Raw genomic sequence first — 24,769 nt, 5'->3', positions numbered from 1 at the left:
GGTGGTCTTTTTTACAAAGCATTTGATTTCTCTTCTTTTTAATAGAAAACTTCATGTTGGTGAATGTGCATTATAAGTACCTTCTGGTTGCTAACCTTCAAAACCCAGTTTCCTTAGTCAGTGAGCAAATACCTAATGAGAGCCTATTGTATCTGTCACAGTGCTGAGTCTATAATGTAGTGTATAATACAGAATTTCCTTCCTCACCAGTTTTTTGTTTTGAAAATTTTCAAACCAGGCCAGGAACAGTGGCTCACACCTGTAATCCTAGCACTCTGGGAGGCCAAGCCAGGTGGGTTGCCTGAGTTCACAGGTTTGAGACCATCCTGAACCAGACCAAGATCTTGTCTCTAAAAATAACCAGGCATGGCTCTGCACCTGTGGCTCAAGCAGCTAAGGCGCTAGCCACATACACCTGAGCTGGTGGGTTCGAATCCAGCCCAGGCCTGCCAAACAACAATGATGGCTGCAACCAAAAAATAGCCGGGCGTTGTGGCAGACGCCTGTAGTACCAGCTAGTTGGGAGGCTGAGGCAAGAGAATCGCTTAAGCCCAGGAGTTGGAGGTTGCTGTGAGCTGTGATGCCACGGCACTCTACCCAGGGCGATAGCTTGAGGCTCTGTCTCAAAAAAAAAAAAAAAAAACAGACATTGTGGCAGGTACCTGTAGTCCTAGCTACCTGGGAGGCTGAAGCAAGAGAATTGCTTGAGCCCAAGAGTTTGAGGTTGCTGTGAGCTATGATGCCATGGTATTCTACTGAGGGCGACAAAGTGAGACTGTCTCAAAAAAAAAAAAAGAAAAGAAAACTTTCAAACTTACAGATATTTTGCAAATGCATCAAATACTTATATACTCTCCACCTAGACTGTTAACATGTTGCCAGATTGGCTTTTTCATTTTCTGAATCTTTTCTTTCTTTTTTTTAGAGACAAGGTCTCACTTTGTCACTGTTGGTAGAGTGCAGTAGCATCACAGCTCACAACAATCTCCAGCTCTTGGGGTTAGGCGATTCTCTTACCTCAGCCTCCCAAGTAGCTAGGACTACAGGCATCAGCCACAACACCCAGCTATTCATTTTCTGAATCTTTTTGACTGTGGTGCACATGGTATTACTTCATCTCTAAATATCTCAGCAAGTATTTCCTAAAAACCAGGGTATCTTCCTATATAACCACAATGCTATTAACACTCAGGAAATTTAACATTGATTAAATACATCCAATGCATAATATTTGTTCAGATTTCTCAAATTTTCCCTGTGATGTGTTTCATAGATTTTCTTTTTCTTTTCTTTTCTTTTTTTTTTTTCTTTTTTGAGACAGAATCTTAGGATGTCACCCTCGGTAGAGTGCTATGGCATCATAGCTCACAGCAACCTCAAACTCTTGGGCTTAAGCAATTCTCTTGCCTCAGCCTCCCAAGTAGCTGGGACTACAGGCACCCACCACAACACCTGGCGTTTTTTGTTGTAGTTGTCATTGTTGTTTGGCAGGCCCTGGCTGGGTTTGACCTCGCCAGCTCCAGTGTATGTGGCTGGCGCTCTAGTCACTGAGGTATAGGCGCCGAGCCAGATTTTTTTCCTACTCAGGATCCACTGGAGGATCATGTATGCATTTAGTTGCCAGGATTTTGTCATGTCTTTAGAATGCCTTAACCTTGAACAGTTCTTTTATATTATATTTATTTATTATTTTTTTATTGAGACAGAGTCTTACTTTGTTACCCTCAGTAGAGTGCTATTTTTTTGTTTGTTTGTTTTGTTTAGCAGGCCCAGGCCACGTTCGAACCCACCTGTCTGGAGCATGTGGCTGGCGCCCTAACCACTGAGTACAGGTGCCCAACCGAACAGTTCTTTTTTAATCCTGAATGCTTTTTTGTTTCTCATAGAAATGACAGTTTTGAGCCATTCAGGTTAGTTGTTTTACAGAAAGTATCTTAATTGGATTTGTGTGATTGTTTCCTCTTGATAAGATGCAGGTTTTTGGTAGAAATATGTAGGTTAGGGGCGGCGCCTGTGGCACACAGGGTAGGGCGCCGGCCCCATATGCTGGAGGTGGCGGGTTCAAACCCAGCCCTGGCCAAAGACTGCAAAAAAAAAAAAAAGAAATATGTAGGTTAATACAGTGGTTTGATTAATGAAGCTAATGTTCAAATACAGAATCAGAATCTGATTTTGCAAGACCATATAATTTAATACTTGATTGTGTTGTCTGATCTTTAAGCACTATAGGAATTGAGAGAAGAGGAAATTCTGCAGTACTTGGAATAACTAGGAATGAAATGACTTTGGTAGGTAGATGAGATTTGGAAGATGGACAGAATTTGAGGCAGTTAGAGCTGTGATAAGTAAATTTGTGGTTTCTATACTTTCCATGGTGTTCATACTATTGGGAAGCCTAATAGTATAGAGCTTTTGCTTTGGCCTCAGATAGGCCAAGAGACTGTGGCTAATAGCATTTTGCCAGCTGCCTAACCTTGGGGAAGTTTCCTCACTTGCAAGATAGAGTATTAATCAGTATTTCAAAGGTTACTGTGATGTTCACAGTGAAATATTATGTAAATATTTTAATGCTTTTATGAGGGGCCAGAGCTCCCTAGTTTTGCCATCTGCTCCACTGGAGTATTCATTTCTGTTACCTGCCTGGCACCTGAAGGTGTCTGAATTTATCATTCCCTGATAACTGAAATCATGGAAATGAGACTGGGCTTGGCTCATGCAGAAAGAAGTGGGAAGACAGGCTGAATTGGTTCATAGTATACTCTGTGGAGTAGTGGGAAATAAGGTTGAATAAATGACTTGTATGAGTCCCTACAGTGAAAGACTTGGAAAGTTAAGTGAAAGAATTTAGATATGATGATTTAGGGAAAAGAAAATCATGCAAGGTTTTTAAGTGGAAGGGAGATACTTGAAAATGAGAGCGATGTGGAGCCTCCTGAGACTGAAATCCTAACAGGCAGGGCCTTCCCAGTGCTGACCAAGTGGGGGTGTGGTTTGGCAGTCTTGCCTCAGGAGGCCAGAATTTCTGTCCCAGTGACTCTTCCTGTTTTGCCACCGACTCACCCTATTGACCTGGCCTGCATGGCTTTCCTTCTTATTGCTATCTGATCCACATAACGCTGAAGCTGCCCAGGATAATGCGAGGCTGAGCTGACCAACAATGGGTGGGATGGGGGAATGAATAAGTATTCCTGTCCTTCTGCACCTTCCCTGAGTAGAGAGAGACTAATTCTAAGCCAGACTGCCAAGGATCACTGTGTCCCAGCCTGTGGAGGCTGTCCACCTGGAGGTAAGGCAAAATGGTTCCTGCCCTCTCTCTTCTTTTTCATAGGTCAGCTTTTCCTTGAACAAGATTTCTTGCTACCTTTTTTTTTTTTTTTGATCCAGGTTCTTCAAAGTAACTGTCTTTGAATAACTTGAGGCAGAGAGGTTTAATAAACACACACACACACATATATATATATATTTTTTTTTTTTTTTTTTTGAGACAGCCTCAAGCTATCGCCCTAGGTAGAGTGCTGTGGCTTCACAGCTAATAGCAACCTCAAATTCTTGGGCCTAAGCCATTCTCTTGCCTCAGCCTCCAGAGTAGCTAGGACTATAAGCGCCCACCACAACACCCCACTATTTTTTGGCTAATTCTAAGCCAGACTGCCAAGGATCACTGCGTCCCAGCCTGTGGAGGCTGTCCACCTGGAGGTAAGGCAAAATGACTATTTTTGTGTTGCAGTTGTTGTTGTTGCTTTAGCTGGCCCTGGGTCAGATTTGAACCCACCAGCTTTACTGTATGTGGCTGGTGCCCTGCCGACTGAGCTATGGGCACCGCCTAATAAACATATTTTTGTAACTGTGGGAGAAGGAGTCCACAGGTTTTCACTGGCCCTTGCTCTGAGGTAAATGGCCCAGAACTCTTGTTAAGCATCAGGGCCACTGCAGAGAAGTCCTGGTCTTAAGCTACCATTTTTTAGTTACTGGGTTTCAGAACCATTCTTAGTGTGCTTTAGTGTTCTGAGTTATCTCCCTTCTTCTGACCAGAAGAATGAAAAATAGAAATGAGGAGCAGGGAAGGGGGAGCTCTATGAATAGATATGTACTTTGGGTTAGAGTATCTAGGTTTCTAGTCCTGACTGTTGCTAACCAGCTTTATAACCGGGACAAGTTGTCTAATACCAATAGACTTGCCTTTTCTCATATGTAAAAAGGTACAGTTTGAATTATATGATTTTGAAGATTACTTCCAGGGCCAAAATTTATGATTATATAGTGTGCGATTATGAAATAATATAATAGTTTAGTTTTTAACACTCAACAGATAGTATGTGTATCTTATTCCTCGATTGCAGCTGCGTGACAATTACAGTGTTTGTAAATCGGTGTCCTTCAAAGTAATCATGTTCTCAGCCTTTACTCTTATTCTGGTGAGGCTCCTAGTGCTCAGAACATTTTTGGCCTGTAAGCCAATCTTTTAAGTATCCTTAGAGTTAGCAAATCTTTAGTTTTGCTTGGTAGATTGAATATTTGGAAACAGCCAGAAGATATCCCGAGCCAAAGAATCAGGCAAGACAACACCTTTTTTGGTGAAGAATAAGGTATGACTGTAAAACTTCTTAAGTCCTAATTTTTTTATGTCTCTCACGTGGAATAGACTTAAAAAGGCAATTCCTAGTAAGTGTTTTGTTAGAATAAGAAAATAGCTTCCTAAGAGGAGTGTTTTGATTACAGTTTTCATCTGATTTAATAAGATTGGAAATGTATGCTTAAAAAATGAGTCACTTTCCACAGAATGTGAATTTGGTTTAAAAAAAAATACCAGGCATGTGCTTGCTTCTGGGTCAAGGTTAACTAGAAAGTGGAGAAAATTAGGGCGGCGCCTGTGGCTCAGTGAGCAGGGCGCTGGCCCCATATACCGAGGGTAGCGGGTTCAAACCCGGCCCCGGCCAAACTGCAACAAAAAAATAGCCGGGCGTTGTGGCAGGCGCCTATAGTCCCAGCTACTCGGGAGGCTGAGGCAGGAGAATCGCCTAGGCCCAGGAGTTGGAGGTTGCTGTGAGCTGTGTGACGCCATGGCACTCTACTGAGGGCGATAAAGTGAAACTCTGTCTCTACAAAAAAAAAAAAAGAAAGTGGAGAAAATTAGCCTTTCTCTTGGTAGTCCTCCCAAATCGCATATGTATTGAGGTCTGAGAGGGTTAGAACATATGGTAGTAGGAAATTGCAGCTGAGAAGCCATTGCAGTCCCATCTCCAGAAGACCTGTGGAGTTTTTCAGGCTGTGCCATAGCCAGTCAGGATGGTTCCCAGGTGGTGGGGCTGAGAGCAGATGGTTTGGCAGCCCAGGTCAGACCATCTTTGTTTTTTTTTTTTTTTTTGGTCAGCAGTTGTGGGTTTGAGGAAAGGTAGGGGTAGGCAGGAGGATGAGCAGAGGAGCTATTATCTTGAGTGCATTCACGTTAGGCTGATTATAGTACCCTAGAATCTGTTCCTGGAAATGGTGGTCTTATTAACTCATTAGTGAAATGAGGTGTTAGGGCATCTTGGTTCAAAGATTATGTCACTAAGTTACTGTAGGATCATGTGTGATTCTCTTCCTTAATCTAGGCATTGTTTTTTCTCATTTTTATATTGAAAGAGTTAAGAGATGCTAAGAGTTCTAGATCTGAAAATCAGGAGGTTTGAGGTGGGGGAGTATCTATTCTAAGCTGTGTGGCTTAGTGGTAGGAGTGGAATTTCCTTTTTACCCCTTAAATTATCTTCACTTTATTCTCTACTTATAGTCACAGCTGGGTGATCAAACATTAAGTAGTTGTTTAATGAGAAATAGGCACTGGGAGCTTGCTTCTGAAAAACAATCACAGGACATGCTGGTCCTAAGAGAAGTCATTTCTTAGTAGGGCCTATTGTTTGAAGGAGGTGGGGGTAAATGGACAGTGCGGATATTATGATTTAGAGGCTGGAGAGACTTGTTCCCTGCTGTTGTTAATTTCAGGCCTTTCTTTAAAGGGATTCTCAATGATTGGTGCAGAGGAATTCATTTAGGGACAAAGCCCCCTATAACCACAATTAGAAGTTAAATGCCCAAGGGAGGGCAGTTGCTGGAAAAGTAGCCTAATCAGTTACTTTTCAGTACTTGGGTTCTACAAATGACCCCAAGGAGAGACTAGGCTGTTTAGAGAGCTCACTAGGCACTAGGCTGGAATATTCAGGATACAAACAAAGGAGGATGTGACCTGTAAAATCCATACCTCTTAATCTTCCTATTTCTCTTCTTTCCCTCAGTGCCCTTTAGTTTTAATTAGGATTATGTATATAGTTTGCCAGTCCCCTTAAAGTGGCAGGTCCATGACATTTTCTGCTGTTCACTCATGCTAGGTATAGGACTTGAAATTAGAGGAACTGTCCTCTTTGATAATTTGCCTTTGCTGGCTTCCTCACTAAAATAATTCAGATCAGGGCTAGTTGTCTGTCATTCAGTCAGGAAGCATTATTTAGTACATACTATATGCAAACGTTGTGCTGGAGTAGAGTTGAGAGGATAAGACGGTTTCTGCCCTCCAGGAAATTTAGTCAAATGAAATGTGTAAGTCAGTAGGGACCTAAGGAGGGATGAAATTAAGTATGTGGAGGAACAAGCAATACGGGAGCATATAGAGCAGTGGTTCCCAAACTTCCTAATGCCGTGATGTATTTTCATTGTTACAAAGGAGTCGCAACCCACAGGTTGAGAACCGCTGTATATAGGAAAGAATTGTTCCCAATTTTGCGGACTACAAGAAGAGCTTGTGAAGGGTAAAGGCTTTTGAGTGAGGTTATAAAGGATGAATAGGAGTTCAGCCATTTTAGAAAATAGGGCATTTCAAGGAGATCACACCATAGGCAAAGACACAGTCTAAAAAAGGCCCCTCTGGCATGTTTGGGGCAAATGTGCCTGAAATAGAAGATATTTTAGAGGAATGAGCAAGAGATGAAACTGGAAAGAAAATTTGAGGGCTGGGTCTTAGAAACCTTAAGTCTTACTAAAGGATTTGCATTTTATTCTGCATGAATTAGCTATTGAACAGTTTTGCTATAGGGACTAACATGACCCCATCCATGTTACTGTGGTCTTGGTCTTTATTTATTTATTTATTTTTAGGAGACATGGGCTTGTTCTGTAACCCACGGTGGAGTGCAGTGGTGTGATCATAGCTCAATGTAACCTCGAACTCCTTGACTCTACCTATCGTCCCACTTCAACCTCTCAAAGCTCTGGGATTATAGGAGTGACCTACTTTGTCCACTGGTCTTGGTCTATTTTCTTTCTTTTATTTATTTTATTTATTTTTTTTTTGAGACAGAGTCTCACTGTGTCGCTCTCAGTAGGGTGCTGTGGTTTCACAGCTCACAGCAACCTCAAACTTTTGGGCTTATGTGATTCTCTTACCACAGCATCCCAAGTAGCTGGGACTACAGGTGCCTATCACAATGCCTGGCTACTTTTATTTTTGGTTGTAGTTGTCATTGTTGTTTGGCAGACCCAGTCTGGGTTTGAACCCACCAGCTCCAGCGCATGTGGCTGGCATCCTAGCCACTGAGCTACAGGTGCCAGGCCAATCTTGGTCTGTTTTCAAGTGTAAGTTTTTAGATTTCAGGGTTGAGAAGGTAATGTGGCTGTCCTGCTGCTTCTACAGTATGAACTATAAAGTTTGTCTGGCATCAAAGCTTGTCAGTCGCCTTTGGGGCTTAATTCTTCAGTTATATTCATTAAAGCAACTCTAAGAGCAAGAAGGCAGGAAGTAGTCAGAGCTGTGTCCCTTTAAAATGAGCACCTGGGGCCAGGCACAGTGGTTCAGGTCTGTAATCCTAGGACTCTGGGAGGCCCAGGCAGGTGAATTGCCTGAGCTTAGGAGTTCAAGACCAGCCTCAGCAAGAGCGAGACCCCTTCTCTAAAGAAAATAGCTAGACGTTGTGGCGGGCACCTGTAGTCCCAGCTAATCGGGAGGCTGAGGCAAGAGAATTGCTTGAGCCCAAGAGTTTGAGGTTGCTGTGAGCTACGATGCCAAGACACTCTACCGAGGGTGACAAAGTAAAACTCTGTGTCAAAAAAATAAATAAAATAGGGAGGTGCCTGTGGCTCAGTGAGTAGGGCACCAGCCCCATAAACCGAGGGTGGCGGGTTCAAACACGGCCCCCAGCCAAACTGCAACAAAAAATAGCCATGCGTTGTGTCGGGCGCCTGTAGTCCCAGCTACGTAGGAGGCTGAGGCAAGAGAATCGCCTAAGCCCAAGAGCTGGAGGTTACTGTGAGCTGTGATGCCACAGCATTCTACCAAGGGTGGCAAAGTGAAACTCTGTCTCTAAACAAAAATAAAATAAAATAAATAAATAAACAGATAAATAAAATAAAATAAGCACCCCATTCCTCAAATATGGTTTTCTTCTTAGGCTTATACATTGTGCACAGTCTTCTTACTAATAGGTTGCTTATTACTAATAATCCTTAGAGGATAAGATTTCTTAAAAGGGGTAGACTTCTGATTGTAGTGTAGATACCAAAAACATCTTTCTAAGCCTAATTAAAAAATAGTATATACTAAAAAAAAAAGTAGTATATACTCACTCTGGGAAAGATGAAAATATAGAACAGTGTAAAGGAGAAAACTGAAATCATCCAGCCCCATATACCAGAGGTGGTGGGTTCAAACCCAGGCCCAAAACTGTAAAAAAAAAAACTGAGGCAAGATCGCTTGAGCCCAAGAGTTGGAGGTTGCTGTGAGCTATGATGCTATGGCATTCTACCCAGGGCAATAGCTTGAGCCTCTGTCTCAAAAAAAAAAAAGAAAAGAAAAGAAAAAACTGAAATCACCAATAATCTACCATCTGGAGAAAAATACTGTTCTCATGTTAGTGTATTTTCTTTTATTTATTTATTTATTTTGCAGTTTTTAGCTAGGGCTGGGTTTGAACCCGCCACCTCCGGCATATGGAGCTGGTGCCCTACTCCTTTGAAGCACAGGTGCCACCCTATTTATATTTTTTGAGATAGTCTCACTATGTTACCCTTGGTAGAATGCTGTGGCATCACAGCTCACAGCAACCTCAAACTCTTGGGCTTAAGCTATTCTCTTGCCTCAGCCTCCAAGTAGCTGGGACTATAGGCGCCCACCACAACACCCAGCTATTTTGTTGTTGCAGTTGTCATTGTCGTTTTAGCTGACCCAGGCCAGGTTCAAACCCGCCAGCTTCGGTGCATGTGGTCAGTGTTATAACCATTGTGCTATGGGCGCCGAATTTGTATTTCCTTTTAGTATTTTGTGCCTGTGCCTATTTCTGTTTTTGTATTTTCCAGATCATACATTACATATAATTTTGTATTCTCCTTTTTTCTTATTTATCGTTTTTTTTATTATGTAAATTTGTATATACTCTTTGTAAATATTTCTAATGGCTGCATAATCTATCAAATAGGATTTTTATAGTGTTTTTAGTTTTTATCTATTTTAAACAATACCATAATGCAATTTAAAAAATCATAAATGTGGCTCAGCATCTGTAGTTCAACAGCTACGGCGCCAGCCACATACACTGGAGCTAGCGAGTTCAAACCCAGCCTGGGCCTGCCAAACAACAATGGCAACTACAACAAAAAAAAGCCAGGCATTTTTGCGGGCACCTGTAATCCCAGCTACTTGGGAGGCTGAGGCAAGAGAATCTCTTAAGCCCAAGGGTTTGAGGTTGCTGTGAGCTGTGACCACACAGCACTCTACCAAGGGTGACATAGTGAGACTCTGTCTCAGAAAAAAAAAAATCATAAATGTAATGTACATAACAAATAAGACCCCTGCAATTCACTCTTTAACCTAATCTTATTCTGCATAAGTAATCATTATTTAATATTTCTGGTGTATCTTTGCATGAACATTATTATGCATAAGTTTTATCTACATTTTCGGTTATTTTCTCATATTAAATGTCTGCAAGTAGATTACTGTATCAGGCAATATGAGATAATTTTTTTCTGATTATATACCCTGGTAAAGTTTGAAAAATAAGGCATTAAGCACCTAATAATTCCACAACTCCGAAATGAACATTATTTGTGTGTATGTATATTTGCTAGTGTGCATAGGTGTGTGTGTGTATGATCTATCAGTCTGGTGATATTTATAGACGTTTGTATATGTAGTTTAAAAAATAAATTGGGGGCTCGGCGCCCATAGCACAGTAGTTATGGTTCTAGCCACATACACCGAAGGTGGCGGGTTTAAACCTGGCCTGGGCCAACTGACCAACAACAACTGCAACAAAAAATAGCCGAACGTTGTAGTGGGTGCCTGTAGTCCCAGCTACTTGGGAGGCTGAGGCAAGAGAATCGCTTAAGTTCACAAGTTTGAGGTTGCCATGAGCTGTGACACTACGTTACTCTACTGAGGGCGACATAGTGAGACTCTGTTTCAAAAAAATAAGTAAATAAATAAAAAATAAATTGGGGTCATACTATAGTAGTTGTATATCTTTTTTTTTAAACAGTCTCACTTTGTCACGCTTGGTAGAGTGCAGTGGCATCACAGTTCACGGCAACCTCAAACTCTTGGGCTCAAGCGATTCTCTTGCCTAAGCCTCCCAAGTAGCTGGGACTATAGGCGCCCACCACAACACCCAGCTATTTTTAGAAACAAGGTCTTGCTCTTCTGCTCTTGCTGAGGCTCGTCTCCAGCCTGTGAGCTCAGGCAATCTACCAGCCTTGGCCTCCCAGAGTGCTAGGATTACAGGCGTGAGCCACTGTGACCAGCCTAGTAGTTGTATATCTTACTTTTTAAATTCAACATTTAAAAATTTTCTGGAGTATTTTCCCATGTCATTAAAATTTTTAATGATTGTGTAAGATTTCATCATACGGATGATGAAATATCATGATTTATTATTAGATATTTAATTTTCCTTCAGTTTTCAATAACAATAAATATTTCTATTATTAATATGCATCTATGTTTATTTGTATCTGATTATTTTCTAATGTATTGCTATGAATGGAATTATTTGACCAAAGAACATGAACTTAAAAAAAATTTTTTTTGGTAAAATATATATGGCAAAATTTACCATTTTAGGGACCAGATGCAGTGGCTCATGCCTATAGTCCTAGCACTCTGGGAGGCCAAGGTGGGTGGATTGCCTGAGCTCAGGAATTCAAGATCAGCCTGAGCAAGAGTGAGACCCTGGGGTACCCGTAGTTCAGTGATTAGGGTGTTGGCCACATGCTCTAGGGCTGGTGGGTTCAAATCTGGCCTGGGCCTGCTAAACAAAGAAATAAAAAAAATAGCCGGGCATTGTGGTGGGTGCCTATAGTCTCAGCTGCTAGGGAGGCTGAGGCAAGAGAATCGCTTGAGCCCAAGAGTTTGAGGTTGCAGTAAGCTGTGATGCCACAGCACTCTACCAAAGGTGATAAATTGAGACTCTGTCTCTAAAAAAAAATAATAAATTAAAAATAAAAATAGGTATTGTCGTGGGAGCCTGTAGTCCCAGCTCCTTGGGAAGCTGAGGCAAGAGGATGCTTGAGCCCAAGAGTTTGAGGTAGCTGTGAGCTATGATGGCACTGCACTCTACCCAGGGCGACAGCTCCAGACTCTATCTAAAAAAAAAAAAAAATAGCAAGGTGTTATGGTGGGAGCCTGTAGTCCCAGCTACTTGGGAGGCTAAGGCAAGAGGATCACTTGAGCCCAAGAGTCTGAGGTCGCTGTGAGCTACAATGCCACGGGACTCTACCAGGGGCGACAAAGTGAGACTGTTTCAAAAAAAATCTCACTCTGTCACCCTGAGGTGATTCTCTCATCTCAGTCTCCTGAGTAGCTGGGAGTATACACACCCACCACCGTGCCTGGCTAGTTTTAGAGATAGGGTCTCCCTCTGGCTCGGGCTGGTCTCGAACTCCTGTTCTCAAGCAATCCGCCCACCTCAGCCTCCCCCGAGTGCTAGGATTGCAGGCGTGAGCCACTGCACTGGACCCATTTTAGCCTTTTTTTTTTTTTTTTTTGTAGATACTGCCCTGGGTAGAGTGCCGTGGCGTCACACAGCTCACAGCAACCTCCAGCTCCTGGGCTTATGTGATTCTCTTGCCTCAGCCTCCCGAGCAGCTGGGACTATAGGCGCCCACCACAACGCCCGGCTATTTTGTTGTTGCAGTTCGGCCGGGGCTGGGTTTGAACCCACCACCCTCGGTATATGGGGCCAGCGCCCTACTCACTGAGCCACAGGCGCCGCCCCATTTTAGCTATTTTTAAGTGTATAATTCAGTAGCATTAAGTACATTTACAGTGTTGTATAACTGCAACTCTGTCAATTTTCAGAACATTTTTCTTATCTCAAGCAGAAACTCTATACCCATTAAACAGTAATTCCCATTTCCTTTCCCCTCAGCTCCTGGTCACCTCTATTGTACTCTTTATCACTGTGAATTTATCCACTCTAGATACCTCATAAATGGGATCATACAAGTTTTGTTTTTTTGGGTCTGGCTTATTTTACTTGGCATAATGTTTGAATATGAACGTTATTTATTATTTATTTATTTTGGAGAAAGGGTCTTAGCAGTTGGTTCAACATGTTAGAAATGTTCACCTGCTTCCTAGTGAATCATTTTCTGCTCTAAAAAGGGACCTGTGTTGTGTTGTGTGCAAGTTGCAGATGTTAAGCATAAGTACTAAGTTAAGCACTAAGTTCAGCATAGTGAGGATTGCTTTAGTTTCGGGTTTTTGTTTTTGTTTTTTTTCTTTGCAGTTTTTGGCTGGGGCTGGGTTTGAACCCACCACCTCTGGCATATGGGGCCGGCGCCCCACCCATTTGAGCCACAGGCACCGCCCTGGATTGCTTTAGTTTTGTATTAATCATTGTAGTATATGGGCAGGAGCTACATTGCTTGTAAATGTACTGAGGGACCCTAAGAACCGGACATATTTGTTTCCCATTCATTGAAATAAAAGAACAAGGAAGATGAAGAATATCATATAGGAAATGCGTTAGTTTTGCAATCCCAAAACAGATAAGTCTTTTGACTGCATTTGGATGTTTTGGCTCTTTACCTATAATCGGACCACACTCTAGTTAATTGGACCACAACTAATCTGCATTAAGAAACATTTCGTTTTGGGGGGGTTTTTTCTTTTGAGACGGTCTCACTCTGTTGCCTAGGCTGGAGTACAGTGGCCTGATCAAACTTCTGGGTTCAAGAGAGCCCCCTATCTCAGCTTCCCAAGTAGCTGGGACAACGCACGTGCAACCATACCCAGCTAATTTTTAAAATTTTTTGTAGAGATGTAATCTCAGTTTTTTCCCCAGACTGATTACAAACTCTTGGCCTCCCTTTGTGGCAGGATGAAAGGCATGACCCACCACACCTGGCAAGAAGCCAGGTCACAGCTCACAACAACCTCAAACTCTTGGGCTTCAGCCATTCTCTTGCCTCAGCTTCCTAAGTAGCTGTGACTACAAGTACCTGCCACAACCCCTAGCTATTTTTCGGTTGTTGTCGTTGTTGTTTTGGTAGGCTCCAGCTGGGTTCGAACCCGCCAGCCCAGGTGTATGTGGCTGAAGCCCTGCCACTGAGCTACAGGCACTGAGCTGAACTGTGCATTATTGTTTTTATTTAGACGCAGGTAGTAAATATTTTAGGCTTTGCAGACCATAGAGTTGCAACTACTTACCCCTGCCATTGGAGAACAGAAGCAATCATAGACAGTACTTAAATGAATGGGTGTGGCTGTGCTCTGGCAAAACTTGATTTACAAAATATGGGGGGGCAGCTGGCCTGCAAGCCATAATTTGCTGACCACTTGGTAGTGGAAAATATGCTTGACAGTCAGAGGCCTAGTTCTTTTTTTATTGTTTTTGAGACAGAGTCTCACTCTGTTGTGCAGGTGAGAGGGCCAAGGCATCAGCCTAGCTTACAGCAACCTCAAATTCCTAGGTTTAAGGGAGTCTCCTGCCTCAGCCTCCTGAGTAGCTGAGATCAGAGGCACCCACCACAATGCCCGCTAATTTTTCTATTTTTGGTAGAGACAGGGTCTTGCTTTTGCTCAGGCTGATTTGGAACTTCTGAGTTCAAGGAATCCTCCCACCTTGGCCTTCCAGAGTGCCAGGATTATAAGCGTGAGCCACTGAGCCCACAGGCCTGGAGGCCTAGTTTTGATGGGCAGTTATTCAAAAATTTACCTTTGAAGTCTGCTACTGCCTGTGTCACCTTAGCCTCTCTGAGCCCTCCTCTTTAAAATCAACATGGGGGCAGCGCCTGTGGTTCAGTGAGTAGGGCACCGGCCCCATATACCGAGGGTGGCAGGTTCAAACCTGGCCCCGGCCAAACTGCAACAAAAAAATAGACAGGCATTGTAGCAGGCACCTGTAGTCCCAGCTACTCCGAGGGCTGAGGCAAGAGAATCACCTAAGCCCAAGAGCTGGAGGTTGCTGTGAGCTGTGACGCCATGGCACTCTACTAAGGTTGACAAGGTGAGACTCTGTCTCTAAAAAAAAATAATAATAAATAAATAAAATCAAAATGGTAATACCGTCCATAAGAAATGCATATGACAATTACATATATGAGTAGATGTTTAACTAAATCTTTGATACTGAAATTACAGATTAAAACAATAATTTATTGTTTTCTATCCTATATATTGATAAAATAAAAAACTTAGTGGTAGAAGGATATAGAAACAAGAATTTTTATCTTCTGTTGGTGGGACTATAAACCGCTACACCTTTATGGATGGTAATTTGGGAAAATCTACCAACATTGAAAATGCACAGATTTTGTGATCCATCAATTTTAATTATTGATATATATTCTAGAGACATATTAGCTTATTTGTTAAAAAGAGGTGTGTACCAGTGTTATCAGTGAAGCATTCTTTGTCATAACAAAGCACTGTGAACAACCTAAATGTCCAAAATAGCAAAATGGGAAATTAAAATTGTGGTACATCTTTACTGTGGGATTTTACTCAAGCTTTTGAAAGTGTGAGAAATTCATTATACACCAATATGGAAGTACATCAAAGAAATTTTTAAGTAGAAAAGAGAAAGTTGCAGAACAAATTGTAGAGTACAATTACAGGTATATACATGAAACACACACCTGTGTGTCTGTGTATTTTAGTAAAAGTCTGAAAATTTATGCAACTTGTAACAGAAGTTACCTCTGAGGAGGGGAGTGCCACTAGCAAATTGAGTTGCGGCTTGGTGATTGGAGAGTTTTAAATTTTACTCGGATACTTCTATATTATATTATTTCATAGATAATGTATTCTTTCTCCCACCCAATTGTTTGGGTAGCTGGTGGGCCTGTCTGCACTTGTCAGGCTTAGGAGTTTGACAAAGTAGGATTAATTCCCCAGGGGCAGTTCTTCCCACATCAGTTGAGTGGGGGGCAGCTTCTGAGACCAGAACAGGGAGCACATGTATGGGAGAAAGTGGGGGTAGCACATGTAGGTGGCTGGGAAAAGCAGCCAAGACAGGCTAATTCCAGTTTACCAACAGTAACTGTCACATGTCATCGCTTGGCATTCTCCAAATTATGCTGCCCTCTGTTAACACACTGAACCCTGTGGATAATTCTATGAAAATGGAGCCAGGGATGATGATGAGAAAGGGAGCAATTAAAACTTGGGACAAAAAGGAAATTTTGTATGTAGAAACAGGTTTTTTTCTTTCATTTAAAAAAAAATATATATATACAAGGATATTCATTGCAACATTGTTTGAAATAGTTGCAGATTGAAAATAGCTATGTGTATAAGTAGAAAAAATTATAGTTATCTTTCATATGGATTAATATTATGCATCTTTTAAAAAGTATTAGTTAGAGGGCAGCACCTGTGGCTCAAAGGGGTAGGCACCGGCCCCATATGCTGGAGGTGGCAGGTTCAAACCTAGCCCTGGCCAAAAACTGCAAAAAAAAAGCATTATAAGAAGTATTAGGGTGGCGCCTGTGGCTCAAGGAGTAGGGCGCCAGTCCCATATGCCGGAGGTGGCGGGTTCAAACCCAGCCCCGGCCAAAAAAAAAAAAAAAAAAAAGAAGAAGTATTACTTAGAATTTTATGTATTGGCCTGGCACAGTGGCTCATGCCTATGATCCTAGCACATTGGGAGGCTGAGGCAGATGGATTGCTTGAGTTCAAGAGTAAAGACCAGCCTGAGTAAGAGCCTAAGCAAGAGCGAGACCCCATCTCTTCCAAAAATAAAAAAATTAACTGGGTAGGTTATGGTAGGTGCCTGTAGTTCCAGCTAGTTGGTGGAGGCTAAGGCAGATGGATCGCTTGAACCCAGGCATTTTGATGCCGTAGCACTCTCACCTGAGCAACACAGTGAGACTGAAAAAGAATTTTATTGTCACTTGGGGAAATGTTGATAAATTATTGAGATAAAATAGTTCCAAAGCAATGTGTAAAGTTTAAACCTAGTTTTCTAAAAGTAGAAACCAAGGGCGGAGCTCAGTGGCTCACACTTGTAATCCCCGCACTCTGGGAGGCCAAGGCAGGTGGATCATTTGAGCTCATGGGTCACAGACCAGCCTGAGCTACGTGAGACCACTGTCTCTAAAAAAAAAGAAAAGAAAATAGCTGGGCTTGTGGCGGGCGCCTATAGTCCCAGCTACTCAGGAGGCTGAGGCAAGAGAATTGTTTGAGCCCAGGAGTCTAAGGTTGCTGTGAGTTATGACACTATGGCCCTCTACTGAGGGTACAAAGTGAGATTATGTCTCATAAAATAAATAAATAAAAAATAAAAGTAGAAACCAAAAAAATCCTCTTAATATAGTTATATTTATGTTTTTAGAGGAGCACAGAAAATTATAGGTCACTATTCTTCTGGGAGGAATTGAAGAGGAATGGGAAGGGTTTCTTAGATTACTAATTTTGTCTTTTATCTAACTTTGTATTGTTTCATTGGTTTTGTTTTTTTATTAGATACAGAGTCTCACTTTGTCACCTTTGGTAGTGTTCTGTGGCATCACAGCTCACAGCAACCACCAGCTCTTGGGTTTAGGCGATTCTCTTGCCTCAGCCTCCCGAGTAGCTGGGACTACAGGCGCCTGCCACTTTTTTTTGTTGCAATTGCAAAAAACGCCCGGCTATTTTTTTTGTTGCAGTTTAACTGGGACTGGGTTCAAACCCGCCACCCTCAGTATATGGGGCCAGCGCCCTACTCACTGAGCTACAGGTGCCGTCCACTTCATTGGTTTTGGACAACAGAGAAACTTATAAAAGTAAGAAATTAGGTTTTTAAAATATCTTCTCATCTTAATTGATTTTTAGTAGGTAACTTTTATTTTTTAGGGAGTTAATGAAGTAAAGAATTATGAAAGCAAAAAAAGTATGTAAATCTTCTCTTGGATTTAAGGGAGGTATCTGGGTATGGAAAGAGAATCAGGAGTTAAGGAACCAACTCTTTTAATTTTAATTTTTATTTTATTTATTTGTTTATTTATTTTTAGACAGAGTCTCAAGCTGTGGCCCTGGTTAGAGCACTGTAACATTATAGCTCACAGCAACCTCCAACTCGGGCTACAGCGATCCTCTTGCCTCAGTTTTTCTACTTTTTTTAGTAGAGATGGGGTCTTACTTTTGCTCAGGCTGGTGTTGAACTTGTGAGCTCAAGCGATCCACCTGCCTCGGCCTCCCAGAGTGCTAGGATTACAGGCACGAGCCACCGCACCTGGCCTTTTTTTTTTGAGACAAAGTCTCACTCAGTCACCTTGGGGTTCAATGTTGTGGTCTCATAGCTCACAGCAACCTCAAGTTCTCAGGTTCAAGTGATTCTTTTGCCTCAGCCTCCCGAGTAGCTGGGACTACAGGTGCCTGCCACAATGCCCAGCTATTTTTTTTTACTTTGAGACAAGAGTCTCACTGTGTCGCCCTGGGTAGAGTACTGTGGTGTCACAGCTCACAGCAACCTTAAACTCTTGGGCCTAAGGGATTCTCTTGCCTCAGCCTCCCAAGTAGCTGGGACTACAGGCGCCTGCTACAATGCCCAGCTATTTTTTGTTGCAGTTGTCATTGTTGTTTAGCTGGGCCCAGGCCGGGTTTGAACTGGCCACCCTTAGTGTATGTGGCTGGCACCATAACCACTGTGCTATGGGCACCGAGCCCCGGCTGTTTTTTTTTTTTTGTCTTTTTTTTAGAGATGGGGGTCTTGTTCTTGCTCAGGCTGATCTCGAACTCCTGAGCTCAAGCAATCCTCCCACTCCAGCCTCCCAGAGTGCTGGAATTACAGGTGTGATCCACCACGTCCAGCCCCAAGGAACCAGTTTTATAGTTCTCAACTTTCTAGTGTATGAACTTATTAATAAGGTCATTTAATAATTGTTAAATGAAGGCCTCATTTCTAAAATGAATAGTTTGTACAAGGAGATACTCTACAAATCTTTGATCCTAGAATTGAACTACCACTTGAAATTAGAATATTATATTTTACACAGTGGCTCACACCTGTAATCCTAGCACTCTGGGAGCCTGAGCTCATGAGTTCGAGACCAGCGTGAGCAAGAGCAAGACCCCATCTCTAAAAATAGCCAAGCATTGGGTGGTGCCTGTGGCTCAGTCGGTAAGGCGCCGGCCCCATATACCGAGGGTGGCAGGTTCAAACCCGGCCCCGGCCAAACTGCAACCAAAAAAATAGCCGGGCATTGTGGCGGGCGCCTGTAGTCCCAGCTACTCGGGAGGCTGAGGCAAGAGAATCGCCTAAGCCCAGGAGTTGGAGGTTGCTGTGAGCTGTGTGAGCCATGGCACTCTACTGAGGGCCATAAAGTGAGACTCTGTCTCTACAAAAAAAAAAAAAAAAAAAAAAATAGCCAAGCATTGTGGCAGGTACCTGTAGTCACAGCTGCTTGGGAGGCTGAGGCAAGAGGATCATTTGAGCCCAAGAAGCTGAGGTTGCTGTGAGCTGTGATGCCATGGCACTCTACTCTCGACAAGGTGGGACTCTGCCTCAAAAAAAAAAAAATTATATTTCATTTGTTTTAAAGCTGATTTTTGTTTTATACTTTAACACTGAAATGGGATGTATTTATTTTGTAATTGATGATGTCTTGCAATTGTCATTGGCTATTTTACCCAAATTTTTATTATCTCTGAAATTGAGATAGCTTATCATCAATGATGTAGGATAGTTCCACTTCTCATTGCCAAATTTTTTTTTATTAAGTAAAACCTTGGCCCTTTCCCAGGCTTCCCTTTCTTCTATTCCTACTAGATTCACTCACATTACCAAGGTGTTCTGTATGGGAAGAAGGGATGGATATATTATTTGAGTGTGCAGGATTTTGTGTTCTTACTTATCTAGTAGATGTCCTCTGTGTAGTTGCTGTTTGAGAAATTGGATAAATACATTTGTAGCCCTAAGGCATCCAACTTAGAGACTAATCAGAATTCAAGAGCACTGTGTTAACTTTGCCCGATGGTTTTTTTTTAATTAGAACATAACATACACACAGAAAAGTACACAAAGTATAGCTTGATGACTTCTCACAAAGTGAATACACTCGTGTTAATAGCATCTACATCAAGAAACAGAATATCACCAGTGTACCATCAGCCCCTTCCCAGTCACTGACCCACTGCCTTTTGTTTTCAATGCAGTGAAAGTGTGCATAGGGATGGTGGCTCTGTTGGTTTATTATTATTAGACAGCTCCTGGTTGTCTTGAGTGAGTCTTTTAAAAGAGCTCCAGATTGGGCGGTGCCTGTGGCTCAAAGGGGTAGGGCACCGGCCCCATATGCTGGAGGTTGTGGGTTCAAACCCAGCCCCAGCCAAAAACTGCAAAAATAAATAAATAAATAAATAAATAAAAGAGTTCCAGATTATGAACCAGAAGACCAGAGTTGCATTGCAGCCCTGTTCATTTTTAGCTGTGTGACTTTAGGCAAGGTAAACTTAACTTTTCTGAACTTTATTCCTCTGTAGCAGCGGTTCTCAACTTGTGGGTTGTGACCCCTTTGTAACAATGAAAATACATCGCAGCATTAGGAAGGTTGAGAACCACTGCTCTGTAGTAAAGTGAAAATAATAATGCTCATGTCACAGAACCATTGTGAAAGTCATATGGAGTACTTTGTGAATGGGAAACACCTGGTCAATGGTAAGGAGTCACATACAAGGCTGGGCACAGTGGCTCACATCTGTAATCTTACCACTTTGGGAAGCCAAGGCGGTGGATTGCTTGAGCTCAGGAGTTTGAGACCAGCCTGAGCAAGAGCAAGACTCTCTACTAAAAAGAGAAAAACTAGCCAGGTGTTGTGGCAGGTGCCTGTAGTCCCAGCTACTCTGGAGGCTGAGAAGCAAGAGGATCTCTTGTTTTTCTTTGTTTTTTTGAGACAGAGTCTCACTAAGTGACTCTTGGTAGAGTGCTGTGCCATCACAGCTCATGGCAACCTCAAACTCTTGGGCTTAGGCAATTCTCTCGCCTCAGCCTCCCGAGTAGCTGGGACTACAGGTGCCAGCCATTTATTATTATTATTATTTATTTATTATTATTATTTTGAGACAGAGTCTCACTTTGTTGCCCTTGGTAGAGTGCTATGGCATCACAGCTCACAGCAACATCCAGCTCTTGGGCTTAGGCGATTCTCTTGCCTCTGCCTCCCAAGTAGCTGGGATTAGAGGTCCCCCCACAACACCCAGTTAATTATTATTTATTTATTTTTTGTTTTTTTTGTAGAGACAGAGTCTCACTGTACCGCCCTCAGGTAGAGTGCCGTGGCGTCACACGGCTCACAGCAACCTCTAACTCCTGGGCTTACGCTATTCTCTTGCCTCAGCCTCCCAAGCAGCTGGGACTACAGGCGCGCGCCACAACGCCCAGCTATTTTTCTGTTGCAGTTTGGCTGGGGCTGGGTCTGAACCCGCCACCCTCGGCATATGGGGCCGGCGACCTACTCACTGAGCCACAGGCACCGCCCAAATATAATTATTATTTTTTTTAATACAGAGTCTTACTTTGTGACCCTGGGTAAGAGTGCTATGGCATCATAGCTCACAGCAATCTCAGATTCTTGGGCTCAAGAATCCTCTTGCCTGAGCCTCTCAAGTAGCTGGGATTACAGTCATCTGCCACAATACCTAGGTAGTTTTTAGAGATGGGGTCTTGTTCTTTCTCAGGCTGGTCTCGAACTCCTCAGCTCAGGCAATCCATCCACCTCAACCTTCCAGAGTGCTGGGATTACAGGCGTGAGCCACCACGCCTGGCTCAAGATTGAGCCCAAGAGTTTGAGGTTCCTGTGAGCTATGATGCCATGGCACTTTACCAAGGGTGGCACTCTGTCTCAAAAGAGCCATATACAAATGCTAGTCATTTTTGGTAAGGGATGTAGAATCTCAAATAGGAGATGATATGAACCTGAAGTAGGGATAGGTCTTGAAGAACAGTCCCCCAATCTATTCTCTTAACCATCCATATAGTCTGTCTTTTTTTTTGTTTTTGAGACAGGAAGATCGCTTGAGTCTAGGAGTTTGAGGTTGCTATGAGCTGTGATGATGCCACTGCACTTTAACCTGGTGACAGAGTGAGAGTCTATCTCAAAACAAAACAAAAAAAAAAAAATGTAGAAGAAAAGAATTTTTAAAAAGAAGGCAGGTGTGGTAGCTCAAGCCTATAATCCTGGGAGCATTCTGGGAGGCTGAGGTAGGTGGATTGCTTGAGCTCAGGAGTTCGAGACCAGCCTGAGCAAAAGTGAGACCCCTGTCTCTACTAAAAATAGAAAAACTGAGGTAGGGGACTTGCTTGAGCACAAGAGTTGGAGGTTGCTGTGAGCTATGATGCCACAGTATTCTACCCAGGGTGATAGCTTGAGACTCTTGTCTCCAAATAATAATAATAATAATAATAAAAGAGAAAAACATAAACTTCGAAACCTTTCATTCGTTCAGGAAATATTTGCCAATCACCTATACTGTGCCAGGGATCATCCAGAGTTCTAAGAATTCTGTGGTGAACATAGTCTGAGATTTCATGGAATTTATGGAGTTGAAGGAAGGTAAAATTAAGCAAATACAAAGAAGAATAATTTGAAAATGTGAGTACTATGAAGCAAAGCAGTATGGTGCTTTGGGAAAGCATACTAGGAACTTGCCCTGATCTAGAGATCAGAGAGTTTACATGAAGAAGTATCATATCCCAAGAAATGAAGGATAAGTTGGAGTTAACTAGATGAGGAAGTGGGAAAAGAAAGCTTTATGTAGAAGGAAGAGCATGGTCAATGCTAGACTATATGCAGGTAGAACTTTCAGTCTGTAGTAGCAGATACTTAATTCCTCATAATTAAAGAGAGTGCTGAGAAAGTGCTGTTATTATTCCCATTTCATAGATGGGAAGACTGAGGGCACAGAGAGGTTAAATAACTTGCCCAAGGTTGCACAGATAGTAAGCTGTAGAGCCCTAATTTGAATTAGGAGCCTTAACTCCAGACCTCATGCTTTTATTTTATTATTATTTTTTTATTTTTATGAAACAGAGTCTCACTTTGTTGCCTTCATTAGAGTGCTGTGGCATCACAGCCTGGCATCACAGCTCACAGCAACCTCAAACTTTTGGGCTTAAGTGACTCTCTTACCTCAGCCTCCCAAGTAGCTGGGACTACAGGTGCCTGCCACAACGCCCGGCTATTTTTTGTTGCAGTTGTCGTTGTTTAGCTGGCCCAGGCCGGGTTCGAACCCGCCAGCCTCAGTGTATGTGGCTGTCGCCGTAACCATTGTGCTATGGGCACCGAGCCAGACCTCATGCTTTTAGCCATTATGCTCTACCACCTTTCTCCTATCTCTTACCATTTCGGTCTGTTCTTCATACAGTTAGTTTTCTGAAACAGCCCTGATCATGTTCCTTCCCTTTACCTTTTCCCTTTAGAAACCTTAATTATCTTCCCCTCACCTACAGGATAAAATATGAATTTCTTAGCATGAGGGAAGTGCTTCAATTTAGTACCACTTATCCTTCCTATCATCTGATGCACCTTTCTAAAACTGCATGCCATCGTTCAACTATAATATGCTTTGTCTTTGTACATGCTATTTTCTCTGCCTAGTATGGTTTTTTTATTTTTATTTTTCAAGAGACAAGATCTCGTTCTGTTGCCCAGGCTGGAGTGCAGTGGCTATTCACAGGAGCGATCCCACTACTGACCAGCACTGGAGTTTTGACCTGCTCCATTTCCAACCTGGGCCAGTTCACCCGTGCTGTTTTCTCTGCTTAGTATTTTTTTTTTTTTCGAACTTCTCTTTTGGTGGTATCTTACTCATCCTATTCATACTTTAAGTATCCAGCTTAAATGATGCTTCCTTGGTAAAATTTGGCCCATCACTGCATCTGGAGTTTAGTCAGTCCTTCACAATTCCTCTCTAAACTAGTGCCTTCTGCTGTTTTCCCATCCTGAAGTCTTTTCACCAAAGCAAGAATTTTAGTGGTCTCTAGCTCCCCACCTTTGCCACACTCCTGTATGCTAAGAGCCAATGTTCCACCTCTGCAGTGCCTTTCAAATTTACCTTTCTTTTTAGTTCTTATTGCTCTTGCTTTGACAGTGCAGTTTTCTTTCTACCTCTACAACTGCTACCTAACTCCATTCTTTACTTCCATTCTTTACCACAGTGTAGCCAGAATCATCTTTTTACAAGCCCTCATAGCATACCATTCTCCTGCCCAGGATACTTCATTGCCTCACTGCTCTTTACAAAGTCACTCCCGGTCTCGTTCTATTGCTCAGGTTGGTCTCCACTAGCCTTGCCTGTGTTATTTTACCTTCTGTTCAGCCTGCCTCACGCCCATGTTCCTCGGCCTCTTAATGTTTCTTTCTCCATAGGATTATAAACCCCAGTTTAAAGACTGTAATTGGACCAGCCTGGGCAACATAGCAAAATTTCTATTGCTACAAAATATGGGAAAATTAGTTGGGCATGGTGGTGTACACCTTTAGTCCTGGCCACTCAAGAGGCTGAGTCAAGAGGATCACTTGAGCCCAGGAGTTTGAGATGACAGTGAGCTATGATTGTGCCACTGCACTTCAGCCTAGATGACAGAGTGAGGCCTTGTCTTTTTTTTTCTTTTTTTGAGACAAAGTCTCAAGCTGTAGCCCTAGGTAGAATGCCTTGGTATCACAGCAATCTCAAACTCTTCGGATTAAGTGATTCTCTTGCCTCAGCCTCGTCCTTGTCTCTTAAACAAATAAAGAATTATTCATCTTTGAATTCCCAGCATATTATGTAAAGATATTTCTTTCATGTTTATAGTTAAATATCCCTGATAAATTTCATAAATTCTAAGTAAAGAGTAAAATACCTTATGTATTTTGGAGAATTTGTATATCATAAAAAAGAGCTTGGCCCGGGCAGTGCCTGTGGCTCAAGGAGTAGGGCGCCAGCCCTGGCCAAAAACTGCAAAAAAAAAAAAGAGCTTTGCCCTAAAAGGAGGGAAATTTCAGTTATTTAGGAAAATTGCTGTGCGCAACTTTGCACTTCTCAGTCATGCCAGATATGTGGGATTTATTCTATATAATTACGAAGTTACTTAGCATCTTTAAAAATGGGGATACCCTTTTCATGAGCTGTGGCAGAAACAGTATGAATAATGAATGCAGAAGTGCTTTGTGTACATAAAGGCCTGTACTGATTAGAAAGATACGGAATGATATCTCAAAGTAGTTGTGATTTGCATTTCTCTGATGATTAAAGATGATGAGCATTTTTTCATATGTCTGAAGGCCGTGTGCCTGTCTTCAGAGAAGTTTCTCTTCAAGTCCCTTGCCCAGCCTGCGATGGGATCCC

At 42.4% G+C, this 24,769-nt stretch overlaps 1 protein-coding gene across 3 annotated transcripts in view; it reads left to right on the top strand.

The window, feature by feature from the left end:
• NUMA1 (nuclear mitotic apparatus protein 1) overlaps window positions 1-24,769 on the top strand; it is a 102,788-nt gene that overhangs the window by 12,908 nt on the left and 65,111 nt on the right. Inside the window, exon 1 of one of the 3 annotated variants that reach the window (XM_053562796.1) lies at window positions 3,041-3,286. The exons of 1 other annotated variant lie outside the window; for it this stretch is intronic. The gene's annotated coding sequence lies outside the window, so the exon portion shown is untranslated. Of the gene's footprint in view, window positions 1-3,040; window positions 3,287-3,632; window positions 3,697-24,769 lie in introns of those variants that run through there. One more of the 3 variants, XM_053562799.1, reaches the window with a different exon arrangement.

Source organism: Nycticebus coucang, chromosome 14 (genome assembly GCF_027406575.1).
Source record: "Nycticebus coucang isolate mNycCou1 chromosome 14, mNycCou1.pri, whole genome shotgun sequence".
In the NCBI taxonomy this organism is placed as follows: domain Eukaryota; kingdom Metazoa; phylum Chordata; class Mammalia; order Primates; family Lorisidae; genus Nycticebus; species Nycticebus coucang.
The sequence above is the reverse complement of the archived record's forward strand: the minus strand, read 5'-3'. Positions and strand labels throughout refer to the sequence as shown.